At 40.8% G+C, this 7,877-nt stretch overlaps 1 non-coding gene across 1 annotated transcript; it reads right to left on the bottom strand.

Annotated features, from left to right (window-relative positions):
* Nucleotides 1-301: 301 nt before the first annotated feature.
* Nucleotides 302-408, bottom strand: LOC141593358 (small nucleolar RNA R71). Its single transcript, XR_012521447.1, has one exon. It is a non-coding gene; the product is annotated as a small nucleolar RNA R71 (small nucleolar RNA).
* Between the last annotated feature and the right edge of the window lie 7,469 nt (nucleotides 409-7,877).

Genomic DNA, 7,877 nt, shown 5'->3' with positions numbered 1-7,877 from the left:
TCTAACCGAAAATTTTATTGCCAAATCCGCCTTTATCAAATTAGTCGAAAGGAGCCAATTTGGGGGGATGCCTAGTGAAGACCCTCATTCTCATATGGAAACCTTTTGTGACTATTGTGATGCGATTTCTCAAACCGGTATAACTCAAGACCAAATTCGATGGGTCTTATTTCCTTTTTCTCTAATTGGCACCGCGAAACAATGGTTGAAGGGCCTTGATAAGGCCACTCTCGGAATTGATTCTTGGAAGAAGTTGGCTCTAGCTTTCTACAAAAAATTCTACCCACCGGAAAAGACTAACATGCTAAGAGCTCAAATTACGGGTTTTAAGCAAAGGGATGAAGAATCTTTGTATGAAGCTTGGGAGCGGTTCAAGGGAATTTGTCGCTCATGTCCTCATCATGGACTTAGCGAATGGTTCTTGGTACAACAATTTTGGAACGGTTTATATGAAGATTCAAGGAACATTCTCAACATGGGATCAAATGGAATGTTCACCGAAGTTGATGACAATCAAACATGGAACAAAATTGAGGAAATGGCGGTCCATAACTCACAATATAGTAGGCCTCGCAAGGCTACTAGAGGAGGAAAGCATGAAGTGGACTCCGTTACTCAATTGGGTGCTCAACTTAGTTCTCACATTGACACAATCAATTTGAAGTTTGAAAAAGCTATGGCTAGACTTGAAGAAGCCTCAAAATCACCAAAGCATCATGTTAATGCCATGACGGCATCTTCATCAATCCCAAGTGGGATATGTGAGAATTGTGGAACTTTGGGACATAACCAAAGTGAATGTAGGGGAACAAATGAACAAGTGAATGCTTTCCAAGCATACAAGAGTGGTATCCCTTATTCCAACTATTACAATGAAAACACCAAATTCCATCCAAATCTCTCATACAAAAGCCAAAATGTTCAAAACCCTCAAACAACATACACCCCACCTCCCATGAGAAACCAAAATCAAAGACCCTTTTACAACTAAAACCAAGGTTACCAAAACCAAAATCCATACAATCACCAAATGACCAAGGTTTTGATGTTCAAAAAGCGGTCCTCCAAATGCAAAAGAATCAAAAAGAATTTTTCACTCAAATGCAAAAAGATAGTCAAGCAAAGGAAACCACCATCAACAACATCCTAGCTCACACCAAGATGTTGGAAACCCAATTAACTCAACTAGCATCTTCAAGCTCACAAAGACAAAAGGGGCAATTACCACCTCAAAGTAATCCCCCAAGACATGAAACGGTTAGTGCCATTCACTTGAGAAGTGGTACAAGGTATGAAGCACCGAAGAAGCAAGTTGAGGATGAAGTGGTGGAAGCTAGTGATAAAGAAGAAATTGTGCAAAACTCCAAGGATGGAGAATCATCAAAAGAAGAAATTTCAAAGAAAAATGAAGACAAGGTCAAGGAGAAGGAGCCCATTGTGATTAGACTTCCTTTTCCAAGTCGTCAAGCCAAGCCCAAATTTGATGACCAACTTGGAAAGTTTATGAAAATTGTGAAGAATTTGGAAGTCTCGATTCTTTTCACGGAATTAATCAATCACGTGCCGGCCTATGCGAAATACATGAAAGACATCCTCACAAAGAAGAAGTCGATCCGGAAACTTGAGACTATCGCCTTCACTAAGGTGATTAGTGCAATACTTCAAGGGAGTTCACCTCCAAAACTAAAGGATCCGGGAAGCTTCTCAATACCGTGTACCATTGGCGACACCACGATCAACAAAGCCTTATGTGATCTAGGGGCTAGTGTGAGTGTTATGTTGTACTCGGTGAGTAAAAGGTTGGGGATGGGAGAGCTTAAATGCACCAATATCACACTCCAAATGGCCGATAGATCAACGAAGACACCATTAGGGATATGGGAAGATGTTCCCGTACGAATTGGGAAGTTTTTCATCCCGGTGGACTTTGTCATTGTTGATATGGAGGAAGATTCCAACATTCCAATCATTCTAGGAAGACCTTTCTTACACACCGCGGGTGCGGTGATTGATGTAAAACATGGTGAGCTCACTCTAGAAGTGGGAGATGAAAGCATAACTTTTAATCTTGATAAGACTATGAGAGCTCCACGTTTACACAAACCATGTTTCATGATTGATCATTATATCCGGAAGGATGATAGGAAGAAGTCGGAACTCCAATGGAAGAACAAAATTGAAGATGCTCCATTCAAAGAGCAAGTGAATTGTGACAAAGAGAGCTTGCAAAGCTCATCAAAGTCAAGCAAAGAAGAAGAGGATGGCCTCATTGGCCAAGAAAAGAAATTGGGAGAGTTGTCCCCATCAAATCAAGAGATTTTTAATGATCAACTTAATGAAGTTTGTGGTCTTTGGGACGACGAATTTGAAGGGATTTTTAATCCCTACATTGATAATGCCATCGATCAAGACCGACAACAAGGGCAAAGGTCTATTGAAGAACTTTATCACGATAATGAACAAGCTTTTGATTATTTCTTCAAGGTGTTGAGCAACATCAACAACACCTTGGACATGCCCCCTTGACATCTCATCAAGAATGAGAGTTTGGTGGAGTCCTCCCTAAACCACCATTTGTAAATATTTCTAACTCCCTAACTCGCATTTCAATTCTTGTATTGCATTTTTATTATTTTTGGATTTTTATACCTTGATCAAGATAATTGTCATTTTTGAGAGAAGTGAGGGAGGGACTAATGATTTCAATTGATGTGTAGTGCTTTAACTTAGTGTGGGGATAGCAATTGCCTAGGCTATTCATGCCTTAGTAGTGCCCACACAATGAAGAACACGAGATATGAAGAAGAATGGAAGAATGACAAGGGATATGCAATGTACACGGATGTAACTGAATCCGGGTACAAAAGGGTCGAATCCGAGCGGATTCAGGAGAATCCGCCCGTCTTCAGTAAATCCGGGCATATTGGGTAGAAGACACCCGTCCAACTTAAGCTAAATTTTTGAAATTTTTGACTGTAAACAAATCCGGGCGTCCTGCATTCAAATCCGCCCGTCTTCAAAAATCCGCCCGTCTTGAAAGGAAGACGCCCGTCTTTTTGGCTGAGGAAAACAAGAAAAATCCCTGTAAAGGAATCCGCCCGTCTTCTGTAAAAGACGCCCGTCCCGTGTTTGCAAATCCGCCCGTCTTCACTGAAAGACGCCCGTCTTTAGGCGAGTTTTTCCCATTCCAGAACAGGCCAAATCCGGGCGTCCCGAGCAGAAACCGCCCGTCTTGCCCCTGCATTTCAATTTTTTCGGGTTTTATAAACCCCCTCCCACATTCATTTCTTCATTCCTTCATTCATAACACTACTCAAAACCCTCATCCTCTTCATCACAAAAACAAGATTCCTCAACAACATTCACCAAAATCAAATCAAAACATCCTTTTAACAACAAATCAATCACTCCTTTTTCAATAAAAATCAAAACCAAGCACAAAATCTTCAACCTTTGAGTCGATTTTTGAATTCATAAAGGCAAAGCCTTTCACCTTTAAATCGATTTGGGTACACTACAAATTGAATATTTTTCACTCTTTTCTTGGTTTAATCATCAATGGCAAGAACTAAGGGAGCAACAAAGGCAACAAAAGCAACAAAGGCAAAGGCACCAAAGGCAAAGACACTTTCATCAAGGCAAAAGAGTCTCCAAGCAAAGAAAGCATTGGCTATGGTGGTAGCAAACCCAAACTTGGAAGTGCAACAACAACAACAACCTCCCATGGGAGCAACAACATCTACTACTCCGGAAATTGATCAACTTTCGAACTATCCGGAGGTAATTTTCATTTCCAAAACCCATAGGGACACTTTTGCCAAGTTTGCTAGGAAATCATTTCTATCCACCAAGTTTATTTGTGAAGATACCTTAGATAAGTTGGGTGTCCTTGAGCAAACTAGAGCCTTCTTTAAAGCCACGGGGTTGGAGAAATTGTTTGAATCAAAAGAATTGACGTACCCCTCCCTTACCTTAGAATTTTTGAGTTCTTTGAAAGTCAACAAGGTTGAGACTATGGAGGCCATCGAGTTCCGTCTAGCTAATGTTAGTAGGCGCATCTCCTTTGAGGAAATGGGTATAGCTTTGGGTCTTAGTGATTCACCGAGTTATTTTAAGAATGTTGGCAAATATGACCCCGACCCTCTTTGGGAGGCGATTTCCGGAAGGAAATTTGAAGACTTTCATGCTAGTCATGCTCTTTTAGTCCACCATCCGGGCATAAGAGTATGGCACAAGGTCATAGGGAACACCATCACTGCAAGAAAAGACACCAACCATTTCACCAAACTCGATTTTGTTCTTCTTGAGTCGACTTTAAACATTGGAAGGGAACACACCAAGCCTTTCAACTCTCTAAGGCTTTTGGTGGATAGATGGCTAAACATTGATTGTGGGAAGAAAGGCACTACCGTTATTGTGAATGGCGGCCTAGTCACTATCCTAGCTAAATACTTTGATCCAAACTTCAACAAAGATAACAAGTATGAGGCGAAAGAGGGTGGTCATCTCATTGATATTAATACTATGATACACAAGTACAAGTGGGTTACCCATAACCCTCTTGACACCAAGTATGGATGGCTCACTAGTGAGGCTAGATCTTTCACTTTGCCTTCGAAGATTTGCCGATTAAGCGTCCACCGGACCAATTATCTACTTCCCCTTTCAAAAGAGGCCGAGTACATTATCCGACAACAAAAGGGTGAACTTGAAATGCCCTCCTCTTCCATTGTCACACCACCCTACCCTTTCGAGTACCAAGAGTTCAAGCCCGGTGGCGTTGAAGCAAGAAATGATTATTTGACTCTTCTCATGCAAGAGATGCACAAGCAAGCCTTCGAGGATCGGAAAAATTCTTACTTAGCTCAATATCCACCCCTCCTACACTTAGCTAGGCAAGGACTACTTGATCCTTCATGTCCTTTGCCTAGTTGGGCGGATAGGGAAGTCCTTTTTCCGAGTGCATCTAGGGTTGTTCCGGGTGATAATGAGGTTGTCGGTAATGAAGAGGTTGATGATAACATTGATGAGGAAGCTAATGAAGAAGGAGAAGAGGATGATGAGCAAGATGATGAGCAAGGTGAAGAAGAAAGTGAAGAAGAAAGTGGTGATGAAACCACTTCTAATGAGGAAGATGATGATAGTGATGATATGATGGAAGATTAACAAGTTTTGGAGGCTCCTACCCTCTCGAGGTTTGTCTATTTCTCTCTTTGTTTTAATTATTTTTCTTGATCATTGTTGGAGTAGTCGTAGCACCATAGAGGACTCACACCTCGGCCCCATTGAGGTGTTCTCATTTTATTGTTCCCACTTTCAAAATCCAAAATGACAAATTAGTTTCATGCATTGCATAGTGTGTGCATGAACTACACCCATCCTTAGGACATTAGCAATAATGTCTAACTCGGTTAGGGGAAGTCAATGCATACACAACGGGAGGTAATCTAAATTATCCTCTCCGTCATAAACAAAAACCATGCATCATGTAGTGTAGATTAGTGTAGCTTACATTTAGTGTAGAAATCATGCATCATGTTTGCATAATTTCCCATCATTTTGGCCATTGAGGACAATGCCCATATTAGTGTGGGGATGGGGAATTCTAACTTAACTTTTATTCAAAAATCCAAAAAAATTGAAAAATTTCGAAAATCCATAAAAATTTGAAAATTGAAAAACCAAAAACATGTTTATTTCCCTTGTAGTGTAGTCGTGTATATATTATTGTATATATTGTGTTTGTTCTATCCTTGTTCACATTAATCGACTACGCCACATCCGAGACATGAGGATCATGAAGACCGCATGGTATGATCTTTCCAATCTCCTTTTTCCTCTTTATGTTAATGACTATGTGGCTTTATTTTGATTGATGCGGTATAACAATGTGAACTTAGGACTTGCATTTAGTTTATATGTCATATTAGTTGGTAGAATCACTTGCATTAGGATGTATATAATAGTTGCATCATGGCATATAGTTGCATTTAGATGAAAAGTTTTGAAAAGTGCCTAATTAGGAACTTTGACAAGAGCAACTAAGCCATTACAAATACTTTTTCATCTTAAGACTTTGCCTACTAGAATGGTTGTAAAACACCCTAGATTGTGTCATACTAGTGTCTTTTGACCCATGACCCAAAGCCTAGTCAAGGGTTTGCATGTGAGTCACCTATCCAACCCCGTGATGCGATGTGGACTTGGTTAACTTGTCTAGGTGACCTTGATTGACCTTGTGGTAAGGCAACCCAAAAATACTTTCTATCAATAAGTTTGAAGTGCTCATTTCGAAAATTTTGTCATGTGGAAGTAATTTAATGCTAAGGAAACCTCAATTGTTATGAAATGTTGAAATGTTGAGAAATTTAGTTGTTTTGATGGAGGCGTACCACTTCGATGTGCTTTGGAGAGGGATCCATTGAATTGCGCCCCCACACGGTTGTGAATTCGACCGCCCAGAGACAGAGTGACTATCACCCCGAAAAGCTATTGTCTAGAGGTTAACCGGTTGCCTAATAAGCGATTGCCGAAAGCAAAGGACACTAGCCCGGAAGGGACAAACCCCATCTTAAATTTTTGAAATGTGAAAGTTAAATGAGGTCAATTTTTGAATACTAGTCATATCCACCCTTTGTTTATAACGATTTGAGCATTCCCTTTTTGTCAAGCCACTTTGTCGACCTTGGGACGATCCATGACCTTTACTTTTGTAGCGAATTCGAGACTTGTCATGTCATATGCTACTAGCATCATAGGGATCATCATTCCATCACCATCCGATCGCTCTTGACGAAAGCATTTGGAAATTGAGGACGAAAGTAGTCTAGTTTAACACCATTTGGAGGTGATTTAGTGCCATCCTCTTAGCCTTAGTAATTTGTTGAACTAGTATTTGTGAAGGATTATATGCTCTTAAATTTGTTCCTCTTTAGTGCCTCCGCCGCTTGATGAGGAAGTGGCTATTCCTTTTGTAGATGCATCCATTATTTGATTTTGTGTGCTTAATGTTTGGATGTGTCGCCATTTTGGCAAGACCCACCTTGCCTTGCAAGAAGGCATCCTACCTCATGGTTGTCTTGTTGTGAGTTGAAGGGGCGGAGTGAGACCCGCTAATTGTCTCATATAGGCTATGTTATTAGGTTAGTTTAAATAATGGTCCTAGTCTTTGTCACCTCTTTACTCGGGACGAGCAAAGGTTCGGTTTGGGGATATTTGATGTGACCATAATTAGCGCATATTTAGCCCCCGAATTAGCCTTGTTCCCATGCTTTTTAGTGCATATTTGGGTCATTTATTGTCTTTAGTTCTTTGTTTTGCATATTCTTTGAGATTTTGATCCCTTGGTAGGAAAGGAGTAAGAATCTTGCATTTTCATGGAAAAACGAGACTAAATTGATTGAATTCAATGACCAAGCATCAAGGAGAGACAAGATTAGAAGGCCTTTGTACATATTATAGTAGTTGGGCAATGACGAGAAAGGATCCTTGCATCCCCGAGGAAATCCCCAAGGATTTTATGAAGAAAAGGGAAGAAAAGAAGAAGAAACAATGCTGAGCTACAATCCGAGCGGATTGTCCTGAATCCGCCCGTCCTCCACAGCACAATCCGTGCGTCTTCCTTCAAAGACGCCCGGACAGGAGCCACCAGAATCCGCCCGGATTCCCTTGAAGACGCCCGTCTTCCCCTGCTACAATCCGCCCGTCCCGACACCAATACGCACGGATTCCAGTACAGCGAGATTTCGTTCCTTCAAACTTCAAAGAAAGAAGCCCTTCCTTCAAAAAATACCGGCGTCTCCCTGCTCAATCTAAAAAGTGTAATTACTAGTTTAGCCCTTAGTTAACCCTAATGCATCCACCAAATTTCCACTATA

This window comes from Silene latifolia, chromosome 7 (genome assembly GCF_048544455.1).
Source record: "Silene latifolia isolate original U9 population chromosome 7, ASM4854445v1, whole genome shotgun sequence".
NCBI lineage: Eukaryota > Viridiplantae > Streptophyta > Magnoliopsida > Caryophyllales > Caryophyllaceae > Silene > Silene latifolia.
Note: the sequence above shows the minus strand (reverse complement) of the source record. Positions and strands in the feature narration are given on the sequence as shown.